Here is a 24949-nt window from a genome sequence, read left to right as displayed (position 1 = left end):
ACGTCGCATGGTGGAGCAGAAGCGAGCGGCTAGCTGCTCCAATTTTCTTGAGAAATCCATGAGCCTGTGTCGGGGCGGCCGAACCAGATTTGGCGAGGGGCAGGGAACAAGTGACCGAGTTCTGGGTGACTTGAAGTTTACCGAGAGTGGGTCGAGCCAGACCACTGTAGAGTGTGCGGGAACGACAGCCGGGGTATTGAGTGGAATTGCGAATTTTTTTAAAATCTGAGTTCTGAAGCGCACATAGCTACACCAATTGACGTGGTCTGAAGCAAACTTAAAACTATCTATATTTACATTAAACGCGTGGTGCTGGCTGATATTGCAGTTTCACAGGCAGTTTCCCTTTAAACGAATTCCAGCCGAGTTTTTAAAGCCGGCGCACAGGATCGGAGTCTAGTGCCTGTCTCCCTCCCCTTGCCAGCGACGTCACTCAACTTGCGAGCGGCTCTGATTCCGGTGCGGGAAGCAAGGGGGCGAAACGCTTAGGAACCTATCAATAATAAGAAGAGACAAGGTATTACAGCGGATCATCCAAGAAAGCAAGATTAAGGCAAAGTAGGCATCTCTTGCAACTTCTTCCACCCCGTCCTCTCGAAATAGTTAACTCCTGGTGTAAATAACGTTGTAAAACGTACACGGATGTATTCTGAGAGTGTGCGCCTGCTTTTGTTGCGAAAAATTATGTCGAGGGAGACCGACTGTTAACAAGTCCTGCGATGTGTTCAGTCAGGGCTGGAGTTTGTCTGTGTCCCGTGGTGCTGCCACCCCTCCCGCTCTGGAAGCAGGGAAGCGACAGAAGCGGGTTTAAACATTGAAGGAAACTTCTTGAGAGGCTGACCTTCGCTCCAGGCTCAGCCATCTAAAGTTGCCAGATTCTGGCCTTTCAACTTTTTAGACTTTGGAAGTTCATTCACTTCAGCTGTTGTTGTTGCACCGCGATTTGAATGTATATTTATTAGTGGCGGTGTGTGTTTTTTTTCGCCTTTTTGCGTGCACGCGCCGATTAGAGGAGTTTCACGAGCCCGCGCCAAGCCCGGGAGGGATGAGCGATCCCCGGCAGTTTCTCGGATAGAGCGAGGGGTCGCCCAATCTCGCGTCGCACAGGAGAGAACCCTCATTGTCACACAAACCCTCACCTCACCACCACAATCTTCAGGGCAGCCTGGTCTTGCTGGTAAATGAGTTAAGAGCGCCTTTGCAGTTACACTTTTCGAGCGATGTTTCTTTGTTTATGTGTATGCGACATTGAGTTTTTATTTGCAAAACAATAATGTCCTTTTAACAAACTTGACATTTATTTAAGACGGCCCCAAATAAGCACGGCGCAATAAAGGTAATCCCATTCCTGCTTAAATAAGCAGATTCTGATTGTTCAACCACTTGTAATTAAGCCTTCGTTATTGCATTTGTTGTGTTACATGTTGATTTCAGAACTCTGGAAATGCTCTTGTAACTTGTGTGTGGTTGCCCAGGTATTGTAAATGTCTTGGAGATACGAAATTGAGCATCGATGGCAGCGTCCAGTCATTAACTTCAAGCAATTGAGTTTTGCATTCCTCACGATGTTAAATATGCCAACATCAGAAAGAGCTGTGGGAAAGCTGTTAGAATTTAAAAAAGGAATCTCGATACATTGCTTTGCACTTGTCAACTGCTAAGGATTATTTTCAACTTTCCTCATTCTTTTAAAACACTCATCATCGTGTTGTACCTATTAAAAGATAATTGCCTCCATTATAACCAGATTGATAATTGGAAAATTTGCTGCGAAGATTTGGTACTTCATTTACAATAGAGTAGCTTATCTGAGTGGAACTGTAAAGCGGGCTTTCAGAATCTGTCAATGCAGGCTCACAAGGTGCTTTATTTCCGTTGTGGGTAAACCAACAAGAGGCGTAAAAGGTAAACGATCACGTGATTGCTGTTGTATTCCTCCTCCTCCTCTTTTCTCTCCCCCCCGCCCCGTTAATGTAGTGACATTTGCTGCAGTCTAGTCATAAATGCTAGTTATGTAATTACCTATGCTCTTCTCCCACCCTTTCCAAGATAAAAGTACTAGGCGAGATATGTAGCTAGAATGTTTTGGGAGTAAGCTATCGTACTTCAATTGTTTTTGTTACTATATTGTTGGATGTTACGTAAAAAAATTGCACAAGTCCACATATTGAATTGTATCACAAATTTGAAGCTAGCAAGGGAGCAGCATGAACTATGTAACTACTTGAGTTAATGTTGCCTAAAGCAACCAAATTGAACAATGAAAGTCTTCCTCAATTATCTTCCTACCTTGTGTCCACCTTTAAATAACAAATATTTTCTCAGATTTTGACAGTCCTGTTGCAGAAACTAGCAATGAAATGTAGTCTCTGGTCAGATAACCTTTCTGAATAAGTCACGTGTGTGTTGTTTTATACTGATTGAATAGAGTGCTGGATGATTAATTTATTGAAACAAGGTGAGTGAGTTTGAGAGGTAGACTTCACTTGGTAGCTGAAGACAACCATGATGATGGGAGGGGGGCAAACAATTGAACTAGTGAGGCAGAAACTGGGAGAAAACATGGGCTGGGCAGACGTTTATGGAATCTCTCTGCTGTTTGTTCCAGTTGTTTATAAACTTCTGTTTTTGATCCCAATTATGCCAGTTCGTCAATCTGCACTTTGTTTGGATACTTCGGTTAAAACCCCCTTCCTGTACAATGCTAAATGGCAGCCAGTACAATTAAAGGATGAACTACTATTAACTAAAATAAACTATTTTAGACAAGAATCTTTCTGAAGTAGTTATCAGTCTGTATTAGCAAAAGCAATTTTCTCTGCTCATCCTTGTGAATTATTTGTGCCTGTATGTCTTAAATCGAGCTAGAGTATGAAAATTGATGTTTCTGCTTAATTCACAAGGCTGTAGTAAATTCTATAGTTTTTTTTCCATGTGTAGAAAGTAAATATTAAGTCAGCATTGTTGCCCTAATTATTTTTGATAGGATCCCAGATAGCAGTGACAGGATTCAGTGATGCGTATGCATTATACATTGAGTTTTTACTGTGAAGAGATGTTGAGTTATTGGAACCATCCAAAGCACATCCTTTTTAAAATAAAAAACAGAACAAATGCAAATCTGAAATACAGACTGGAATTTTGGAAATTATCAACAGGGCAGGAAACATTGTTGAAGAGAGAGGGGAAAAAAACAGAATTAACATTCATGGTTGGATGCATTTTCATCAGCACTCATCTAAAACGTTAACTTAGTTTCTTCCTGCATTGATGCCTGGTGTGTAGTTGCAGTAAAGGCTATTTAAGTTTATATTGTACTTTGAGTGGGGGAGTCTGGGACCAGAGGACACAGGCTCAGAATAGGAAGATGGCTCTTTAGAACAGGGATGAGGAGAAATTTATTTAGCCAGAGTGTGTTGAATCTGTGGAATTCATTGCTACAGACAGCTGTGGAGGCCAAGTTGTTGGGTGTACTTAAAGCGGAGGATGATAGGTTCTTGATTAGTAAGGGGGTCAAAAGGTTATGAGGTTGAGAGGGATAATAAATCAGCCAAGGTGGAATGGTGGCCAGACTTGATCGGCTGAATGGCCTAATTCAGCTCCTGTGTCTTGTGGTTTTTAAGACACCTGGCAGGTAGTGAATTGCTTCTATTCGTATTGAAGCCATGCTATGCAATTTTAATGTGATTAGCAATTATTTAGTGATTATCCATGCTTATTTAGAAATATACAGTATATGGCAAACTTTTGCATAGGTTGCTGTGGTATTGTGAGACATAGAAACTTCTAAATAGTGTTATTATTTTGGTTTGAATAGAAACACTTTTCTCAAGAAATTCATACTTTTTACAAACGATCTAAAACTGCTGTGGCAGGAAAGACACATTTCTAATGATTTTTTTCATATCTTAAGTTGTATTTTGTTTTTAACTTGTTAAGACAGACGTAAATTTTTTGACAGTTTATTTAATTGGCGTTACAGTGAACCAGTACGTCTTTGGATTGTGGAAGGAAACTGCACCGGGGCATTTGGTGGATGCCAATATGCTCATGGGAAAGATGTATAGGTTTCTCACAGGCTGTGCTGGAATTGAACTCTGAACCCCAATGCCATAAGCTGTAATAGGGCCGTGTCATCTGCAATGCTACCATGCTGTCTCCATCTCAATTGTTATACTAAGAAAAGCAGACAGAAACTACCCATAATTAGCTTGCATTTATATCATGTCTTCAAAAGCAGTAATTCCCAACTTGCTTGAATGAAAGCAACACTTGTCCACATATTTAATATGCATTTAGCATATTACCCCACCTCAAAGAATGTCACTGAGGGTTGCTCTTTTTTTAATGAGCAAGCAATTATCATGAACTGATAATGTCCCAATGGCAAGATGCTGTACTTTTTTAATATATATTTTTGCAAATTTATAATTAGATTTTCCTCAGTGTTAATAATGACCCTATTAATAGATCCCCTGTTATCTTTGGTGCTTTCACCACCTACACTCTTCCTGAAAATGTTACAGATTGATAGAGCAAATGTTATCTACAAAATCTAGTGTAGTGGCTGCAACAAGTACTATACTGGTCATAGAGGAAGAAAACTATCGATCAGGCTACACGAGTGTGAACTAGTGAGCAGAAGACACAACCTATTCTCGCTAGTATCAGCTCGTGAAGATGAAGGAGGACACCATTTCAACAGGATGACAGCTAGAGTCTTGTCTCAAGCAAGAGCAAGAAAAGAATGAGAATTTCCCTACAGAAAGATCCATTAACAAACACATTGACGGACATCCAGTACCTGTACCCTTGCAGAGAAAAGAGAACCAATGACAACAACAATCGATTAATCGCTAATAATCAGGTTCTGAACAGCGAAGCAGACCTCTCTTGAAGCTAGCCAATCAGAAACTTCTACTGCTAAACTGTTCAGCATTTTGAACCAGCTAACTGGATCACAATGTTTAATCGGTATCCATTTGGACTCCGGAGGAGTATATAAGCCGGCATTCTGAGGAGACTGTGCACTGATGATGGCTCTTCATTGGAGCTGAAACGTCTGCAAATATTTTGCCAAACTTCCAAATGTTACAGACTTGTGTTCGAATGTAATGTGCCCCAAGGTGCCAAATACCTGTAGTGAGAAGATGCACACTACAGAATTCTGATATTCAGAGCAACATCATATTTTGGTTTATAAATTTAGACCTGCATGTGAACCTTCACTCCTTCACTGTTGTAGATGGTGTGCCAATGCACTTTTTCTCAAATTTAATAGAGAAAGCATTAATTATATTGAGAATATTTTGATACTTTGAGTGTGATTTAATGACCTGTGGCCTGTTTAAATTGGAAATAATGTTCTAATAAGTTGCAATGAGAGAGATTTAACACAGAGCAGGTTAGGAAATACTGAAGTTAATGAATAGAGGTTGAGTAGAAAACTTACTGAATTTGATTTTGCCAAGGCTAGCAGAAATTACTTTATGATCTGCAGTTTTGAACATCTGCAGTCAGTTTCCTCTTTTTTTTTCTACATTGTAGCTTCTGAGTATCCCTAAAGAAAATACATGGTGAGGGTCTTGGCATTAATCATCAGAATGAGGTAGTTGCATCTCTTGAACACACAAAATGATGGAGGATCTCCACAAGTCGAGTAACATCTATGGAGGGGAATAAACTGATGACATTTTGGGCTGAGACCCTTCATCAGGACTAAAAGGGAAGGGAGAAGAAGGCAAAATAGGAAGTTAGGTGGAGGGGGAGGAGTGCAAGCTGGCAGGTGATGGGTGAAACCAGGTGAGGATGAGAGTGGGTGGGGGAGGGGGATTAAATGAGAAGCTAGGAAGTGATAAGGTAGAAGTTGCAGTAAGGCAAGGATTACTTGGCGAACACGAGGAATTCTGCGGATGCTGGAAATTCAAGCAACACACATCAAAGTTGCCGGTGAACGCAGCAGGCCAGGCAGCATCTCTAGGAAGAGGTACAGTCGACGTTTCGGGCTGAGACCCTTCGTCAGGACTAACTGAAGGAAGAGCTACTAAGAGATTTGAAAGTCACTTTCAAATCTCTTACTAGCTCTTCCTTCAGTTAGTCCTGACGAAGGGTCACATGCACAATTTACCAGCTGGTCAGTATCTGTAACTGATGAGCCAATTTTGTATATATTTAAAAAAAAACAGCAGTTTTTGGTTCAGACCGCAGAGCAGTGAGGGTGACATGGTCCAGGCTGATCTCCTCGTGCACAAGTAAAATAAAGAGAATGCTTGGTCGTAAGAGTTTGTGTGTTCTGGTCCCAGTTATTTTAGTTATTTTATGGGTGACAGTAGTTAACTGGAGGTTCCACCAAAATGTCTAATCGTTGACTTTATTTAATGGGAGCAAGGAATTCGGCCCTGGTAGCTGATCGGCCCTAAATCCTAGGCTGCTGATATTTGAGCGAGGGACTGGGTCTGCTGCTGAAACACAAATTTCTTCCTGTATGGAGTAGTCAAGCTGACGTAGGAAAGTTATTGATAAAAACAAAGGTTTTCGTGGTCTGGGTTGTGCCCCGGACAAAGCACAGGAAAATTTAGTAAGTGTTCTGCTTGAAAAGAATTCTGCAATGTGTGTGAGTGCGCCCTGATTGAATACGTGTGAATGGTAGCATGAAAGTCCCCTGCTGCAGACCTCTAAAGGTCTCTGGTAGTGTGCGTGTTTGTACCAGAAAGCATTAAGCATGAACTATAGATTGAAGAAAAGGGAAGTACATTGAGAATTATATTGTATGTGTGGAATGGACTAAGTGAATGCATATGTGTTTGGGAAAGAAAAATGTTATTGTTCAATATTGACGCGAAATGCAAAAATGGTTAGTTGAATCCTGCAGAGAAGGTGAATAAAAGTTAAAGGAGGAAAAGGCACAGATACAACAGGCAAAGGCTGGAAAATATCTACTTCAGCATTTGAAAAGAAACAATCAGGGCCAGAATTTGAGGATGAACTAGATGCTTTACCACTGCCTTCCCCAGACGTGGTTTCAACAAGGCCCGTGCCAAGTAACACTTCTCCAGTGCTCAGTGAGTCTGGCATCAGCTGGTGTCCTGCCACAGGTAGCAGTTCCCAGTGGTACTAAGGCAAACGGGTGAAATGTTGATTTATATATTTGCTGAAATTATCTAGTGGGAGCTCTAAGAAAATATTTCCCTTGGTTGTTTTTTGTCCTCCGCTTTTTTTCATGCCAGTGATGTTAATCAATATGTAGAATTTGTACAGTAATGCACATTTATGTAGAAAATGTTTTCAAAAGTATTTTGAATTAACTCAAAGCAAGGACATCTATCTTAATGTTGTAATAAATTGTAATTTAGCTTAAAGAAAACATATACAGTACTGTTACTTATGTGAGATGAGAACAGTTAAATAAAATTGTGTGTTTTGCAATATTGCCAATGGCAAGTACAACATCAAGGGATTAAAACTATTAAGGGAGGTGGGGGGCAATGTTTGTGTGAGACTTCCTGGCTGCTCTACTATAGCCTCTGGTCAATATTGTATATTGCTTTAAAAGTATTGCAATACTGTCCTATACAATTTCAATGTTATTTTAACTTGTAACTTTGTTTTCTATTTAACCTAATTGACAGTGACCAAATTTTGGCCAATCATTACCAGATTAGTTTGTTAAAATTTCACTGTAAACTTCAGTTTTCTTTATACACATGACTCTTTTAACCATTTGTGACTGATTATTTTTGTTTTGAGCAGAGTAGTTTAGATAATACTATTCTAAGTGTATGGGTTTTGCAGTTCTTTGATCTAGCAAACGTGGAAAAGAGGCAGTGGACACAGGGATAAAGCATGGGGATGGCCGTGAGTGGTATGTTTGTGGAGAGGCTGCCGGCAAACAACCATACCACTCATGGCCATCCCTCGGGCCAAGGCAACCTTGATAAATTTCCCAAACAGGAGAATATCTGCAGATGTTGGAAATCCAAACAACACACAAAATGCTGGAGGAACTTAGCAGGCCAGGTAGCATCTATGGAAAAGAGTAAACAGTTGAGGTTTCAGGGCAAGACCCTTCATCAGGACTGGGGGAAGAAAAAAGAAGTCAGAGTAAGATGATAGGGGGCTTGAGGAAGAAGTAAAAGTGGTAGGTGATAGGAAAAACTGGAGGAAGGTAAAGTAAAGAGCTGGGGCGTTGATTGGTGAGAGATAGAGGGCTGGAGAAGGGGAATTTGATAGAGTGTAGAAGACAATGGAAGAAAGGGAAGGGGAGGAGCACTAGAGGGAAGTGATGGATGGGTAAAGAGATAAAGTAAGGGATGGGAATGGGAAATGGTGAAAGGTGGGTGGTGGGTAGTTACCTGAAGTTTGATAAATGGATGTTCATGCTACCAGGTTGGAGGCCACCCAGAAGGAATATAGGTGTTGCTCCTCCAACCTGAGTGTGGCCTCATCGCAGCAGTAGAGGCCATGGACTGGCATGTTGGAATGGAAGTGAGTGGCCACCGGGACATCTTGCTTCTCTCTCCGCAGTGATCTCCCTTCTTGTATTTATCCTTGCAAGCTGAATAAGTGCTACACCTGCCCCTACACCTTCTCCCTGACTACCATTCAGGGCCCCAAACAGTTCTTCCAGGTGAAGTGGCATTTGACCTGTGAGTCTGTTAGGGTCATCGACTGTATCCAGTGCTCCTGGTGTGGCATCCTGTATATCGGTGAGACCCAACGTAAATTGGGAGACCACTTGAAGCACGCGCTCCGTCTGCCAGAAAAAGTGGGATCCCCGATGTACTTGAGAACTTGTATGATTTTAAAACTGCCCATTGTAAAACGCCACTTGATACAAGGCCACATTTAATTTTTCTTGACGGCTTTTCCTTCCATTCTGATACTGGAAGAAAATTTGGTGGTGAATCATAGTGAAAATATGGTGTATTCATGTATATCTGCTGTGGAGGCACAGCTACCTTCCCGACTGTTCTCTTAAAGCAGCTGAACCTTTTTGCCTTAACGGAGCCTGCACTGTGTAAATAATTACATCAACATTTCATTATGCCTCAGGAGTAGCAGACGACAATAGACAATTAAGGAAATTGTCAGTTTCTCACATCTTCAGAACTCTGATAAAACACGGTGAACTAACTGTGAACCTTTTCCAGCTTTTTCAATTCCTTACTGCAATTGCTGTTATAAACTTTGCGGGAAGGAAGAAGTAAGTAGTGGGAGCAAACACCCTGACTCCTCTGCTAAGGCAGCAATAGCAGATCTTTATGGCCATGTAGAACTCCAGTGTGATCAAGCTGCCAATACTTCCCAAATTCTTTGAACTACTCCAATTACAACGTTATGTGTCAGTGGCTGAACAAATTTATGGACTACAGCACATTATGTGCAGGACTATAAGGGATGATTGGTATCATTGAGGATGATAGAATCTCAACCATAGCAAGAAATGTAGCAGCAACTGAATGATTTGCCAGAGACGTAATCTGCCGCTGCTGGTCCCTCCCCCGAAATTCATTTGTGCTGCTCCAAATGGACCTTGTGCAGTTACCTAAATGTATGGGCTGTGTTTATAACTTGTTATTGTGTTTGTCATTTCTATGGGTAGAAGCTTATCCTACTCAGAGAAATGCTGCTGTCACTGTGGCGAAATTTTAGTATGAGCATTTATTCCTAGGTTTGGGATCCCTGGGGAAAAAAAAACTCCAGTGATAAGAGTCCTCACCTTATGGGTAAAGTTATGAATTGACAAAAGCCTTGTAGTGGAGGCAGTATTTCACCTCCCCTTGCCACTGTCAATCATACAGGGAAGCTGAAAGACAGAATGGGGCCCTGAAATGCAGGTTAGCTAAATTGAGCACTGAATCCGAGCTAAAGTGGCCAGAGGCACTTTCATTGGTCCTCGTGACAATGTGCTGTGCTCCATACCGTGTAATAGGCCTACCTCCACATGAGATATGTAGTTTTGGGATGTCCCATGCACTTGTCAGTCACCCCTCCCTTTTTAATTAAACAGATGGTCATCCATGTTATGAGTGGAATCGTGCTGCATTATTGTATAGCAGTAACATAAGCTCTTAAAAGTTTCCATCAACAGATGCTTAAAGCTAAGAAGACTGTGCTGGTTGCAGAGTGCCTCAGTGACTAGCCGGGAGATTGGGCACAGTCGAGAATTTACTGATGAAAGAACTGGCTGGAGCCCTGCTGTGAAGGTCCATTCCAAGTAATGCTGACCACACATACTGCTCTAAAGGTCTTAAGGAAAGTCAACATGGATACACGCCTCACATGTTAAGGCGGCTGTGTCACTGGACCAGGGAACAGGTGGCCAGGAGAACCTTGATAAGGACTGATGGACTGAACTCTTGAGCTTTTCTATTTGTCACTTTATGTAATCAACATGTAATATGAGCCTGAGATAATCTGGGCATCTATTTTCTGCCTAAGTGCAGACATATCTCAACACTAATACTCTTAGCACTTTTCACCTTTGTTATGAATATGCATTCCATATTAACTGGTCTGGTTGTTGGGTGAGCTCTATAGAGCATTCATATATTCAAACGATAGCTTGCCAATGTGTTTATACCCCTAGATGTTAGCTTGATTTCATGTTTTACTTTGAGACTAGAACTGTAAAGGGAGCACAGGACTGCACTGCCCATAGGAATGATTCTTGCCAAGGTAACTGTTTTGAAGGATAGTATCAGCCTACTTGCAATGACTACATAACCCCCTCTGCTCTAAAGCTGCTTCACGGAGTTAGGGGTGGTACATTTTACTATAACTATTACAGGACGGGATGGAACCAGACATGGGTAACAGTACATGCAATGTCTTTACTACTTGGTGACTCTCCAAATCCCGTTAATGACGCATACTGGGTACGTGGCTGTCAGGTCTATCACTGGCTGCCAGGTGTACTCCTCCTTAAAATGGGATCTTTGGTTGAAACCAAAGTGGGGTTGTTGTTATCTGGCCAATGTAGTACCATGGATGTGCCACCTGCCTACTCTCTCTACATTCCACTATGTGAGACTGCCGTCGAAGGACTATGGAGACTGAGTATTCCTGTTCTGGGAACTTGCCAGACTGACTTATGAAAGCATTAACATGGGCTTAGCACTGCTAGAGAAACTGGCTACTAACACAGCCTTAATGTGATATGACACGAGCCAGGGCTTCAATGACATTACTGCTGAAATGCTGGCTGCCTGCAATGTGGCCCTTCACCATGACTAACAGTAAACTTAGTTGACTCAGAGGTAGTACTTGTGCCATTATTAGCCAGGAGTGTTAGACATACTGGACGTCCCTGATATCAGCAGCCAATCATCCCTCTGGAACTGTCGTAGTTTCAGAGACTCTGCTATTGAAATTCAGTTAAGATTTATGTTGTCCTCTACAGGACAAAGAGGATGTGTTGAAGTTGCATTAAGGCAAGGGTTGAAGACAATGTCTGGCAAGGATAGCTTGGGGCAGTTGTAGGCAAGTGAGACCTTGGAAATGAGATCATTGGAGACTCCTCTGCTTATTACAGATGAGATGGGCAGAGGTGACTGTGACGGTACTCTAGCCAGACAAATGAGTTCTCTGTCGTGAGTTTTTTTTCTAGAAAGGTCTTCCTAAAATGTAGCATCCCTTTATGCAATATGGGGTGTTGGAGACAGATGAGATAGGAATACTGGAAGGATGTGATACACACATGACTAGGGGTCAATAACTTCCACGTCATTGGTTGTCAGCTTTGAGGCTTCATTTGACCTTTATATCACTATTGTGAATGGCGATTGATCCTGTAAGTAAGGAATTCAAACACATACAAATCTTAATTGATGCACCAGTTCTATATAAAAATAGTTTTCTGTTCAGAACACTGTGCGTGACGGCAATGCTGATCTCCTTGTGTACAAGTAAAATAAAAAGAATGCTTGAGTCATAAAAGTGCCTATGTGCTGGGCCCAGTTATTCTAGTTAATTATCAGTTAGGACAACAGATGGTAAAGGGTTGAAGGAGGAATATGATAAGTAAGAGAGGACAGTGGACCATAAGAGTAGGAAGAGGGGCACCATAGGAAACTGACAGGCAGTGAGGGAGAAAGGGGTAAGAGGGAAGTCAGAATGGGGAATGAAAAAAGAGAAGGGGAGAAATTACCAGAAGTTAGGGAAATTGATGTTTACACTGTCAGGTTGGAGGGTACCCAGTCTGAATTTAAAGTGTTGGTCACCCGACCTGATAGTGCCCTCATTGTAGCAGTCGGTGAGATCGTGGATCACATATTAGAATGGGATTTGGAATTAAATTGGTTGGCCACTGGGGAATGGCACTTGTTGTGACAGACAAAATTCAAATGCTCTATGAAGTGGCTCCCCAATCTAGGTCAAGTCTCACTGATGTAGAGAAGGCCACACCAGGAGCACCAGATAGAGTAGATGTAGCTGGTGGATGTCAGACTTGCAGGTAAAGTGTTGCTTCACCTGGAAGGACTGTGTGGAGCCCTGAATGGCAGCAGCTGGGTCTTGCGCTCTTGTTAAAGATGATCTTTCCCAATTACCATGGATGGTACTTTCCACAAATATCAGCTAAAACCAGGGTGTTGCCCAGACCACTTGCCTCTTTTCTGTACTAGCTCATTAAATAAGCAATTTAGAAATCCTCAGATCTGAGCCCTACGAATGTCCAACAGGGGAAGTAAAAGTGCTGAATTTTGAACCATAGCTAACAGTAAATTACAGGTAATTTTTGTCCTGTAGTATCTTCAAGTCAAGTCACTTTTATTGTCATTTCAACCACAGTAAAAACGAAACAATGTTCCTCCAGGACCATGGTGCTACATGAAACAACACAAAACTACACTAGACCACCTGAAACAACACAAAACTACACTAGACTACGTGAAACAACACAAAACTACATTAGACTTCAGACCTACACAGGACTACATAAAGTGCACAAAACACTGCAGGACAGTACAATAATTAATAAACAAGACAATAGGTACAGTAAAGGACAAGTTCAATATAATGATAAATAATGTAATGTTGCTAAGGATGAGGCAAGTTTTAAAAAAATGCCAAATTTATTTTGAAAGTGAGAATTATTTTTATTCCTTGATCTGTAAAGCCATATGGAAAACAAAAACTTAAATTGAGTACTGTTTCTTCTGCTGGAGAATGAATGTGTTTCATTGGTTATTTGACTTTGGATTAACATCAGTGCATTGTGCCTGTGGCATTGTGGCAAATTATTAATGCTCAGTCAATTAATAGGAACATAACTTACCTCTTTATGACAATTTTTAAAATCCATGTTATTCTGGAGGAAGATTAGTATGGATTTGCTTGGCACATCACATTAAAAGTTTCAGTTTCACAGGAAATTTATTAAAGTACATGTGTCACCAGGTACAACCCTGGGATTAATTTTCTTGTGGGCATACTCAAGAAATCTGTAGAATAATAACCACAACAGAATCAATGAAAGACTGCTCCATCTTGGGTATTCAACCACAATGCAGAAGAGAACTAGTGATGCATTTGAATTGTTGTACTTCTGAATTTGAGCTTCTCAGCGGCCTAATTATTTTGACTGCTAGTCCAAATATACATCTTTAGATTCTGCTGTTAGCTGGGCCATATTGTAGTACTTACTGTTTTTCTTATGGCAAAGTAGGCAGTTGTTTGCAGTTAAAATATACTGTATAGTCTTCAATATTTCTGTCAAATTCCTCTGCAAATAAATGCACAGCAACTGTACATATAGAAATATCCTCTGTCAATGTATGTTAATTGCTTAAGAAAATGCAGAAGAACAAGTACTCCATGAAACGCAGATCGTGCAATTTAAGAAATAATTTTGTAGATTTTTTTGATTCCTTTGGAATTGTCCATAAGTAATTTGAGTTATATTAATTGGTCAGAAATTTTGGCTTGTTTCCAATTCCTGTGTACAAGTGAATGGTAATAGTACGTTTTCGATTGGGTTTGTCTTTTCACCGTCATCACCAATTCTGGTAAATTACAGGGTATTTTGGATTCCCTGCCCATGAATTGATGTATCAGTTTGTAACTCCTGTTAAAACTAATTATATATAAAGTTAACTTGGATGAATTATCACCTACTTTGGTCAAGAAGAGCAGGTTAAACTGCTTCAATGACTGTCGTCCAGGGGCACTCACATCTACTGTGATGAAGTGTTTTGAGAATCAACTCCTACCTAAACAAGCACTTGGACTCGTTGCTGTTTGCCTATTGTCATAAAGGTCTACAGTGTATGCAATCTCACCAGCTGATCACTTGGTCTTGGATCACCTGGACAGTAGTGAGAACCCAGGTCAGCTGCTGTTTATTGACTATAGTTCAGCATTCAGCACCATTATACACACAGTTCTAATCAACAAGCTCAAAAATCTGGGCCTCTGTACCTCCCAAAACTGGATTCTTGACTTGCTCGCTGGGAGACCACATCTATATGGATGGGAAATAACATCTCCGCTTTGCTGACAATCAACATGGGCGGATCTCAAGATGCACGCTTAGCCCACTGCTCTACTCTTTGTACACCCACTATTGTGTGACTAGGCACAGTTCAAATGCTATTTATAAATTTGCCGACGACACCACTATTTTTGGCAGAATTTCAGGTGGTGCTGAAGAGACGTACAAGATCCGCACGTTGGGCGGGTGTGTCGCAGCAACAAGCTTGCCTCACTGTGAGGAACACAGGAATTGACTGTGGCCTTCAGGAAGGAGCAGTCGAGGGAACACGCACTAATCTTCATCAACAGATCAACAATGGAAGGGGTGAGCAGTTTTCAGTTCCTGGGTGTTAACATCTCTTGGAATTCTGCCTATTTGTTTCATTGTATCATGAATTATAGAGCTTCTTTAAAATGAGTGTTACATCCGATCTTGTAGAGTTGCATGTACTGAGTAACAATTCCCTTAACACTTATTAAAAGGCTCAGTATTTGATTCAGAGTCACTTTGTTAGCACTGTTTATTTTCATTGACGTGTTGTGAATTGTTTTGCAGCAGCAGTACAGTGAAAGGCAAAAAATTATAAGTTAGAAAAATAAATAGTGTGGACAATAAATAAGGTGGTGCATATGGACTGTTAAATCTTTTGATTGTGTCTTCAGATTCCTGTATCTTACTGATGGTAGTAACCTGCAGAGGACGTGCTCCAGGTGGCAAGGGACTTTAATGATGGATCCTCTCTCTCTCTCTCCCCCCCCCCCCTCCATACACCTTCTTGAGGCACTTCTTCTTAAAGATTGTCCTTGATGGCAAGAAGTGTGTTGCCTCTTGTGATCCTTTGCATTAGAGGCTGTATACGAGGGGTGATTGATAAGTTTGTGGTCTAAGGTAGAAGGAGTCAATTTTAGAAAACTTAGCACATTTATTTTTCCTACATTTACACACTTAATCCAGCGGTTGTGGAGCATACGGATCCCTTCTTTGTAGAAGTTGGTGTCGTGGACCTCCAGAAGTCGTCCACAGCAGGAGTGATTGATAAGTTCGTGAAAGGAAATGAACTACTAACTTCAAACTTTCTGCATTTTCACTCAGAGTTGAGCTGCACGTGCATGTAACGAGAGCTGTATAACTCATCTCCTTCTACCTTAGACCACAAACTTATTAATCACCCCTGCTGTGGACCACCTGGAGGTCCAAGACGTTCTCATCTTGAAGCCAGAAAGATGCTCTCATCTCGTCAGAAAGTTTGAAGTTAATAACTCATCTCCGTTTACCTTAGGCCACGAACTTATCAATCACCCCTGCTATGGACCACTTCTACAAAGAAGGGATCTGTATGCTTCATGACCGTTGGACTAAGTGTGTACATGTAGGAGGGGACTATGTTGAAAAATAAATGTGCTAGGTTTTCTAAAATTGACTCCTACCTCAGGCCCCAAACTTATTAATCACCCTTCGTATTTGTACTGCAGCCAGTCAGAATCCACTCCACCGTACAAGAATACAGGAATCTCATGTGGATAGGATAGTGAAGAAAGCTTTTGGTATGCCGGCCTTTATAAATCAGAGCATTGAGTATAGGAGTTGGGATGTAATGTTGAAATTGTACAAGACATTTGGTGAAGCCAAATTTGGAGTATTGTGAATAGTTTTGGTCACCAAATTATAGGAAAGATGTCAACAAAATAGAGTACGGAGAAGATTTACTAGAATGTTATCTGGGTTTCATCTCGTAAGAAAGGTTGAACAAGTTAAGTCTTTATTCTTTGGTGATGAATTGTTTTGAATGGCTTGTCAAGCCTCATATCACAGCCAGCCTCCCCTCATCACTGGATCCTCTGCACTTTGCTTATCGTCCAAATCGCTCTACGGAGGATACAATATCCACCACACTGCACACAGTTCTCTCTCACTTGGACAACAAAGACACTTATGCCAGAATCCTGTACATTGATTTCAGTTCAGTGTTCAATACCATCATCCCGCAGAGACTAGTGGAGAAACTCGCTGCTTGGCCTTAGCACTGCCATGTGTCGCTGGATTCTGGATTTCTTGACAGAGAGACCACAGTCAGTCTGTGTTGGCAGGAACATCTCTGACTCCATCACGCTGAGCACTGGATCCCCACAAGGCTGTGTGCTTAGCCCATTGCTGTTTACGCTGCTAACGCATGACTGTGCAGCCAGATTCAAGGAGAACCTGATCATTAAATTTGCAGACAATACCACAGTGGTGGGGCTCATCAGCAGAAATAATGAAACTATGTACGGGGAGGAGGTCAAACACCTAGAGGGCTGGTGCAGGGATAACAACTTGATGCTTAATGTCACCAAAACCAAGGAGATGATCGTCGATTCCAGACAGTCTCAGCCTGAGCACACACCCCTCAGCATCAGTGGCTCCACAGTGGAGAGAGTGGAAAACATCAAGTTCCTTGGGGTGCAGATCTCGGACAATCTCACCTGGTCCAGGAACACCACTGGGATTGTGAAACGGGCTCAGCAGAGATTGCACTTTCTGAGGAAGCTTAAACAAGCATCACTCCCCACTAACATCTTAACTACATTCTACAGAGGCGTGGTTGAGAGTGTGCTGACCTTTTGCATCAGAACCTGGTACTCCAGCTGCAGTGCTGTTGACAAAAAAGCCTTGCAGAGGGTGGTTAGGGGAGCAGAGAAGGTTATTGGGGTCTCCCTACCTTCTGCCCAAGACCTCTTTCAGATTCGATGCCTCCAGAAGACACGATACATCATTAAAGACCCCTCACACCCTCTCCATGAACTGTTTGTTCTTCTGCCATCAGGCAAACGTTACAGGAGCATCAAAACTAAAACCACAAGGCTACTAAACAGCTTCCTCCCACAGGCAGTCAGACTGCTAAATAGCTGCTACATCTGACTCTGCTTTGGACACTTTTAACTTGCACTGGACACTTATAACTGATTTAACTGACATGTGGCTGTTGTGTTTTACTATTTATTGTTATGTTTATTATTTAGTGTTGCGTTTGTTATGTTATGATTGCACTGCCCCTGAGGAACGCTGCCTCATTCTGCCCTGCAGAGCTGATGTACGGTTAGAATGACAATAAAGTTTTTTGAATCTTGAAAAATATAGAAGGTTGAGGCGGGGACTTGATAGAGGTATTTAAAATTATGAGGGGAATGGATAGAGTTGATGTGGATAGGCTTTTTCCATTGAGAGTGGGGGAGATTCAAACAAGAGGACGTGAGTTGAGAGTTAAAGGGCAAAAGTTTAGGGGTACCATGAGGGGGAACTTCTTTACTCAGAGAGTGGTAGCTGTGTGGAACGAGCTTCCAGCAGAAGTGGTTGAGGCAGGTTTGATGTTGTCGTTTCAAGTTAAATTGGACAGCTATATGGACAGGAAAGGAATGGAGGGTTATGGGCTGAGTGCAAGTCGGTGGGACTAGGTGAGAGTAAGAGTTCGGCACGGACTAGAAGGGCTGAGATGACCTGTTTCCGTGCTGTAATTGTTATATGGTTATACGGTTAAAGGAAATTTGAAAGAGTCTTTAGTGACACAAATAACTAAGGAGAGGGGGGAATAAAGCAGTGAAAAGAGACCATGAGTTGAAGGATCCTTGAAAATAGGTTGAGGGACCAGTTCAGTGATGGGGTGAGTGAAGTTGTCACCCCTGGTTCAAAAGCCTGCTGGTTGAGGGGGTAATAACTGTTCCTGAACCTGGCTGCCTGGGTCCTGAGGCTGTTGTTCCTCCTCCCTGATGGCAGGCAGTGAGAAGAGAGCATGGCCTTGGGTGGTGGGGGATGATGGATGCTGCCTTCCCATGACAGCGCTTCATGTAGATGTGCTCAGTGATAGGAAGGGCTTTACCCATGATGTTCTGGGCCATATCCACTTTTTTTTTTGTAGGAGTTTCCATTCAAGGGCTTTGGTGTTTTCATACCAGACTATGATGCAACTGGTCATTAAACAATCTACTACATTCCTATCGAAGTTTGTCAAAGTTTTAGATGTCATGCTGGGTCTTTGCAAACTTCTAAGGGATTGCATCAATGTGTTGGCTCAGGACAGGTTCTCCAAGATGTGGGCCCACAGGAACTTGAAGCTGCTCACCCACTGCACCACTGACCCTTCAGTGAGGACTCGGGTGTTTTCTCAAGTTCAAGTACAACTGACTGTCAATCAACCGTGCTCATGTATGCTGTCAAACAAAACAATGTTCCTCCAAACCAAGGTGCACAACACAGTTCATATAACTCAGGCACATAACACACGAAGTAATATTACCACACATAAAGTAACAAATAATCAGGTGTATTTACAATACAAGTTTAAAAAGTAATCAGTATTACACTTCTGGTAGTTCATACATGATGAGACCTGGGTAGTAGCAGGGAGTTCAGTAGTCTTGTGGCCGGTGTGAAGAAGCTATTTCCTCTGTCCCTCACACAATAACTCCTTGCCCATCCTCTGGGCTCCCCTTCCCTTTCTTTCTCCCTAGGCCTTCTGTCCCAAGATCCTCTCCCTTCTCCAGCCTCGTATCCCTTTTGCCAATCACCTGTCCAGCTCTTGGCTCCATCCCTCCCCCTCCTGTCTTCTCCTGTCATTTCGGATCTCCCCCTCCCCCTCCCACTTTCAAATCTCTTACTGTCTCTTCTTTCAGTTAGTCCTGACGAAGGGTCTCGGCCCGAAACATCAACTTGTACCTCTTCCTATAGATGCTGCCTGGCCTGCTGCGTTCACCAGCATTTTTAATGTGTGTTGCTTGAATTTCCAGCATCTGCAGATTTCCTCGTGTTTGCTGTTTTCCATTCTGCCAGTTCTTCTACTTGCCTGATAGGGGGTTAAAGAGATTGCTGGATGCATGGCAGAGATCATTGACAACGCTAAGGGCCCAATGTATCAGTGCTCCTGCATATCCCTGATGGGCGAAAGAGAGACCCCAATGATCCTCTTAGCAGACCTCTCAATTTTGTAGGGACTTGTGGTCAGATGCCTTGCAATTCCCATACCAGACAGTGATGCAGCTGGTCAGGGCACTCTCGATGGTGCTCCTGTAAAAATTAGTTTGATTGGGGGGGAGGGGAGAAGCCTCATTTGCCTCATTCTCCTCAGGAAGTGGAGATGCTGCTGTGCTTTCTTGACCAAAGAGGTGATGTTGAGGGATCAGGTGAGATCGTCCATTACAGTATGTGCCCTCCCAGCTTCCTGATGCTCCTAACTCTCTCCGTGGAGGAGCTGTGTATGTGCAGTGAGGACTAGTCAGCTTGCACCTTCCTGAAGCCCACAGTTATCTCTTTGGTCTTGTCCAGATTGAACCTCAAGTTATTGTACATGCACCATTCTATCAGCCGGCTTAACTCCGCTCTGTACGCCGTTTCATCACTGTTGTTGATGTGGCTAACTGCTGTCATGTCATCAGTGAATTTGATGATTTGGTTTGAACTGGATCCAGCTGTACAGTCTTGCTTTAGTAGAGTGAACAGCAGTGGGCTGATTGCATTCCCAGCTTCCCCTTTCTGAAATCCGCAATCAGTTCCTTTGTCTTGCTAATGTTGAGTGAGGGGTTATTTTTGCAACATCGCTCAAGCAGTTGAACTATCTCATCCCTCTGTGTCTCATTGGCATCTGAGGTTCTGTCAACAGCACTGGTGTCATCGACAAATCTATTGATGGTGTGTGAATTGTGTCAAGCCACACAGTTGATGGGGAGTAGAAGTACCCCTTCCCTATAAGAAATCACAATATTATTTGGAGAATAATTTTCCTCAACTTGTAAACTTTGGAAGGGATCAGGAATCTGTGAATCATGTGGAGTACAGTTGTGGGTCTTAGTAGAGAATCTGAGATGAAGAAGCATCTTCAATCAGAAGTGGAGAGAGTGAGCAGTTTCAAGTTCCTGGGTTTCAAGATCTCTGAGGACCTAACCTGGTCACCACATATCGATGCAGCTATAAAGAAGGCAAGACAGCGACTATACTTCATTAGGAGTTTGGAGAGATTTGGTATGTCAACAAAAGCACTCAAAAGCTTCTATAGATGTACTATCGAGAGCATTCTGACAGGCTACATCACTGTCTGCTATGAGGTGAGGCTACTGCACAGGACCGAGAGAAGCTGCAGAGGGTCGTAAATTTAGTCAGCTCCATCTTGGGTACTCGCCTACAAAATACCCAGGACATCGTCAAGGAGCAGAAAGGCAGCGTCCATTATTAAGGACCCCCAGCACACAGGACATGCCCTTTTCTTATTGTTACCATCAGGTAGGAGGCACAGAAGCCTGAAGGCACACACTCAGCGATTCAGGAACAGCTTCTTCCTTTCTGCCATCCGATTCCTAAATGGACATTGAACCCGTGAACATTGCCTCACTTTTTTAATATATTATTTCTGTTTTTGCATGATTTTGAATCTATTCAGTATGCATATACTGTAGTTTATTTATCTATCTTCCAGATTATGTATTGCATTGAACTGCCGCTGCTAAGTTAACAAATTTTGCGATACATGTCGGTGATAATAAACCTGATTCTGATTCTGAATGTGGTTGAAGGGAAACCAGAGCAATATATTTATAGAAGAAAAAAGTGATAATTGTAGGAGCTCAAATTATGGAAGATTTGAATAGAAAATGTGCTCAAAATACTTGGCAAGTCATGTGGTATTTGTGGTGTGGTGGTTGGACAGAGTGGTTTGGTGGAACTTAATTTCTGTTCCATAGATACTGCAAGGATTTCTTGGACTTTCTATTTCAGATTTCCAGCATCTGCAGTTTTCTTCTTTCTGAAGGAAGATTACAATTTCTGGAGAGTTAGAGTAAAGTTTTGTGTTTCCATTAGGCAATTCTTTTTGATGATTCTGATGCTTTTAAAATTCTTCCTCCATTAGACTGAGTCACTACTTTACATTTACAATTTCCATTTCATTCCTGAGTATCCCTGGTCAGTTGTTAGCTTTTTTTTTTGTTGGTTTAAGAGCACTCGACTTTTGATCAGTTAAGAGACTGCTACTTTCACGATGACACTTCCATCCATTTTAAGATGGAGTGCATCCTAGGTTGCTCAAGGAAATTGCAAAAGTGTGGATGTGTGATGATACTTGCCTCTGGAGCGTTGAATGCGCTGGTTCGATTCCATTTGAAATGGAAGCAGAGAGGTGACTGCTCGCTTGGTAGGTGAGAAATGGCAGTCTACCTGAATCTCCCAACGCACGAAGTTGCTTTTAAAGAAGGAAAATGTATTATGAAAGGTGCAGAGAAAAAAGGTACTCTTTGGAATCAAAAATATTAAGAACTTTGCAATGAGTTTTTTGATGGAAAAATTATTCCCTCTGAATAATTGCGTCAATAATCAGAGATCACAGCTTTTGCCACCACTTTCAGATCATCATAGAATAGAATATAGAACATAGAATAGTACAGCACAGTACAGGCCCTTCAGCCCACAATGTTGTGCCGACCCTCAAACCCTGCCTCCCATATAAGCCCCCACCTTAAATTCCTTCATATACCTTTCTAGTAGTCTCTTAAACTTCACTAGTGTATCTGCCTCCACCACTGACTCAGGCAGTGCATTCCATGCACCAACCACTCTCTGAGTGAAAAAACCTTCCTCTAATATCCCCCTTGAACTTCCCACCCCTTACCTTAAAGCCATGTCCTCTTGTATTGAGCAGTGGTGCCCTGGGGAAGAGGTGCTGGCTATCCACTCTATCTATTCCTCTTACTATCTTGTACACCTCTATCATGTCTCCTCTCATCCTCCTCCTCTCCAAAGAGTAAAGCCCTAGCTCCCTTAATCTCTGATCATAATGCATACTCTCTAAAGCAGGCAGCATCCTGGTAAATCTCCTCTGTACCCTTTCCAATGCTTCCACATACTTCCTACAGTGAGGCGACCAGAACTGGACACAGTACTCCAAGTGTGGCCTAACCAGTGTTTAATAGAGCTGCATCATTACATCGCGACTCTTAAACTCTATCCCTCGACTTATGAAAGCTAACACCCCATAAGCTTTCCTAACTACCCTATCCACCTATCCACCTCTCAGGAAGATGAGAAGTTACTTTTCAGTGAATTATTAGTCTGGACTGTTAATTTCTGAGGAAGTTGTGAAAATTTGTTATAGAAGAGTTTCAAGAAGAGTTGGACAAGCACTTGAAATTGAGGAACTTGGAGGTTTGCTAACAGGATATAGAGCTAAGCACTGCTGCACTTCAGAAACAATACGGACAGTGAGTGAACAGCTTTCTATATTGTCAGTTTCTAAGAAATGTCTAATTGATGTGTGTATCTCGGTTCCCCAGGAGCACAGAAACCATTGTTTTATTTCGTAATTTAGTTAATCCTGTATTAATGATTTTTCTATGATTTTAATAAATTATCACCAAACATTTCATTCATGCAGTGTTGGCATTCTTGTAGAAAATACTTTCTGCGTCTTGAGAAATCATGCGTTTAAATTAAATTGACAGCAGCAGAAAACTTAAACATAAAGATCTCATGGATAATCTATGGATAATCACAGGTCGTGTCTCTTGTCAGTATTATTCATCTCCTAAGGCATTTCTTATAGGAAAGCACAACTTACTTTTAAATTGTCTGACATAAAATGTTGAGGCTTTTGAAAATTTATTAGCAAAAGTAATCTAATGAAACATCTTATTAATGTTCTAATTATTTGAAGGGCAATTCAGTTGATGATGCATAGATGTGATTTGAATGTGTCTTTCTAAATGTTAAGATAAATTAATTTGGTCAAATCTCAAGCCAATGAGGCAGGTTTAAGCCATGAGTGTTCACTGAGATCTTTAACCTCTCAGTTTGGCAGTCTCAGGTACCCAGCTGCTTTAAGCAGGCTTCAGTTATACCAGTGCCTAAGAAGAATACAGTAACATGCCTCAATGACTATCATCCAATAACACTTACATCCACATTGATGAAGTGTTTTGAGAGGTTGGTGATGAAACATATCAATTCCTCCCTGAGAAGTGACTGGGATCTGCTCCAATTTGCCTCCTGTAACAACATGTCCATGCCATCTTATTGCCTCTTTACTCAACCCTTGGAACATCTGGATGCAAAGATACATGCATCAGGATGCTCTTTATTGGCTACAAGTCAGCATTCAATACCATCATCCCCTTAAAACTAATCAAAAGCTCCAAGACCATGGCCTCCATATCTCCTTATGCAATTGGATCTTTAAGTTCCTCACTTGCAGACCCGAGTCCATTTGCGTTGACAACAACATCTCTTCCTTGATTTTCATCAGCACAGATGCACCACAAGGCTGTGTGCTTAGCTCTCAGCTCTACTCACTTTACACACAAGACTTGGTGGCTAAGCACAGCTCCAATGCCATATTCAGGTTTGCTGACAACACCACTGTCATAAGCCAAATCACAGGTGGTGATGAATCAATGTATAGGAGGGAGATTGAAAATCTGGCTGAGTGGTGCCATAACAACAACCACTTACTCAATATCATTTTGACCAAGGAGCTGATTATTGACTTCAGGGGAGGGAAACCAGAGGTCCATGAGCCAGTCCTCATCAGAGGATCAGAGGTGGAGAAGGTAACAAACTTTAAACTTCTCTGTTATTATTTCAGAGGACCTGTTCTGGGTCCAGCATGTAGGTGCAATTTTGGAGAAAACATGGCAGTGCCTCTATGTCCTTAGGAGTTTTTGAAGATTTGGCACGATATCTAAAATTTTGACAGCCTCTGTGGATGTGTGGTGCAGAGTATATTGTCTGATTGCATTGTGGCCTGGTATGGAAGTACCAATGCCCAAAAAATAGAAATACCTGCAAAAGGTAGTGGATGTGGCCCAGTCCATCGTACGCAAAGCCCTCTCCTCCATTGCACACATTGTAGTAAAGCAGCATCCATCATTAAAGGATTTCCACCAGCCGGGCCATGCTTTCGTGTCACTGCTGCCATCAGCAAGAAGGTACAGGAGCCTCAGGATCCACATCACCACATTCAGGAACAGCTATTACCCCTCAACCATTAGGCTCTTGAATCAGAGGGGATAACTTCACTTGCCCCATCTGACTGAATTGTTCCCACGACCTATGGACATACTTTCAAGGAATCTTCATCTCATGCTTTTGATATCTATTGTTTATTTATTTATTCATTTATTGCTTTTGCTGTTGCAGTTTGTTACCTTTTGCACATTGGTCGTTTGTCCATTCTTTTGGGGGTGGTCTTTCATTGATGCTATTGTGTTTTTTGTATTTATCCTGAATGCCCGGAAGAAAATAAATCTCAGTGTTGTATATGGTGATATATATGTTCTTTGATAATAAACTTACTTTGAAGATAAAACAATAATCAATGCATTAAGATATAACAGACTACTCTGAATATAAATTTTAATCATGCTGTTATGATGTACATTTTGTTTTGTTTCAGTGTTTGTTTTGGAAGCCATATTTGAAGACAAGAGTAGTGAGAAGTTAACAGAGGGCTATCTATTGATATGA

The 24949-nt window shown here is 41.8% G+C and overlaps 1 protein-coding gene across 9 annotated transcripts in view; it reads left to right on the top strand.

Moving 5' to 3' along the window:
* Positions 1–24949, top strand: part of gulp1a (GULP PTB domain containing engulfment adaptor 1a) — a 411215-nt gene that overhangs the window by 12400 nt on the left and 373866 nt on the right. For 3 of the 9 annotated variants that reach the window (XR_011886433.1, XM_072261704.1, XM_072261705.1), the window contains exon 1: positions 116–558. The exons of 1 other annotated variant lie outside the window; for it this stretch is intronic. The gene's annotated coding sequence lies outside the window, so the exon portion shown is untranslated. Of the gene's footprint in view, positions 1–113; positions 559–705; positions 1178–14704; positions 14798–24949 lie in introns of those variants that run through there. 5 more of the 9 variants (XM_072261714.1, XM_072261709.1, XM_072261707.1 and 2 more) reach the window with 5 other exon arrangements.

Source organism: Mobula birostris, chromosome 6, assembly GCF_030028105.1.
Source record: "Mobula birostris isolate sMobBir1 chromosome 6, sMobBir1.hap1, whole genome shotgun sequence".
In the NCBI taxonomy this organism is placed as follows: Eukaryota; Metazoa; Chordata; class Chondrichthyes; order Myliobatiformes; family Myliobatidae; genus Mobula; species Mobula birostris.
Note: the sequence above shows the minus strand (reverse complement) of the source record. Positions and strands in the feature narration are given on the sequence as shown.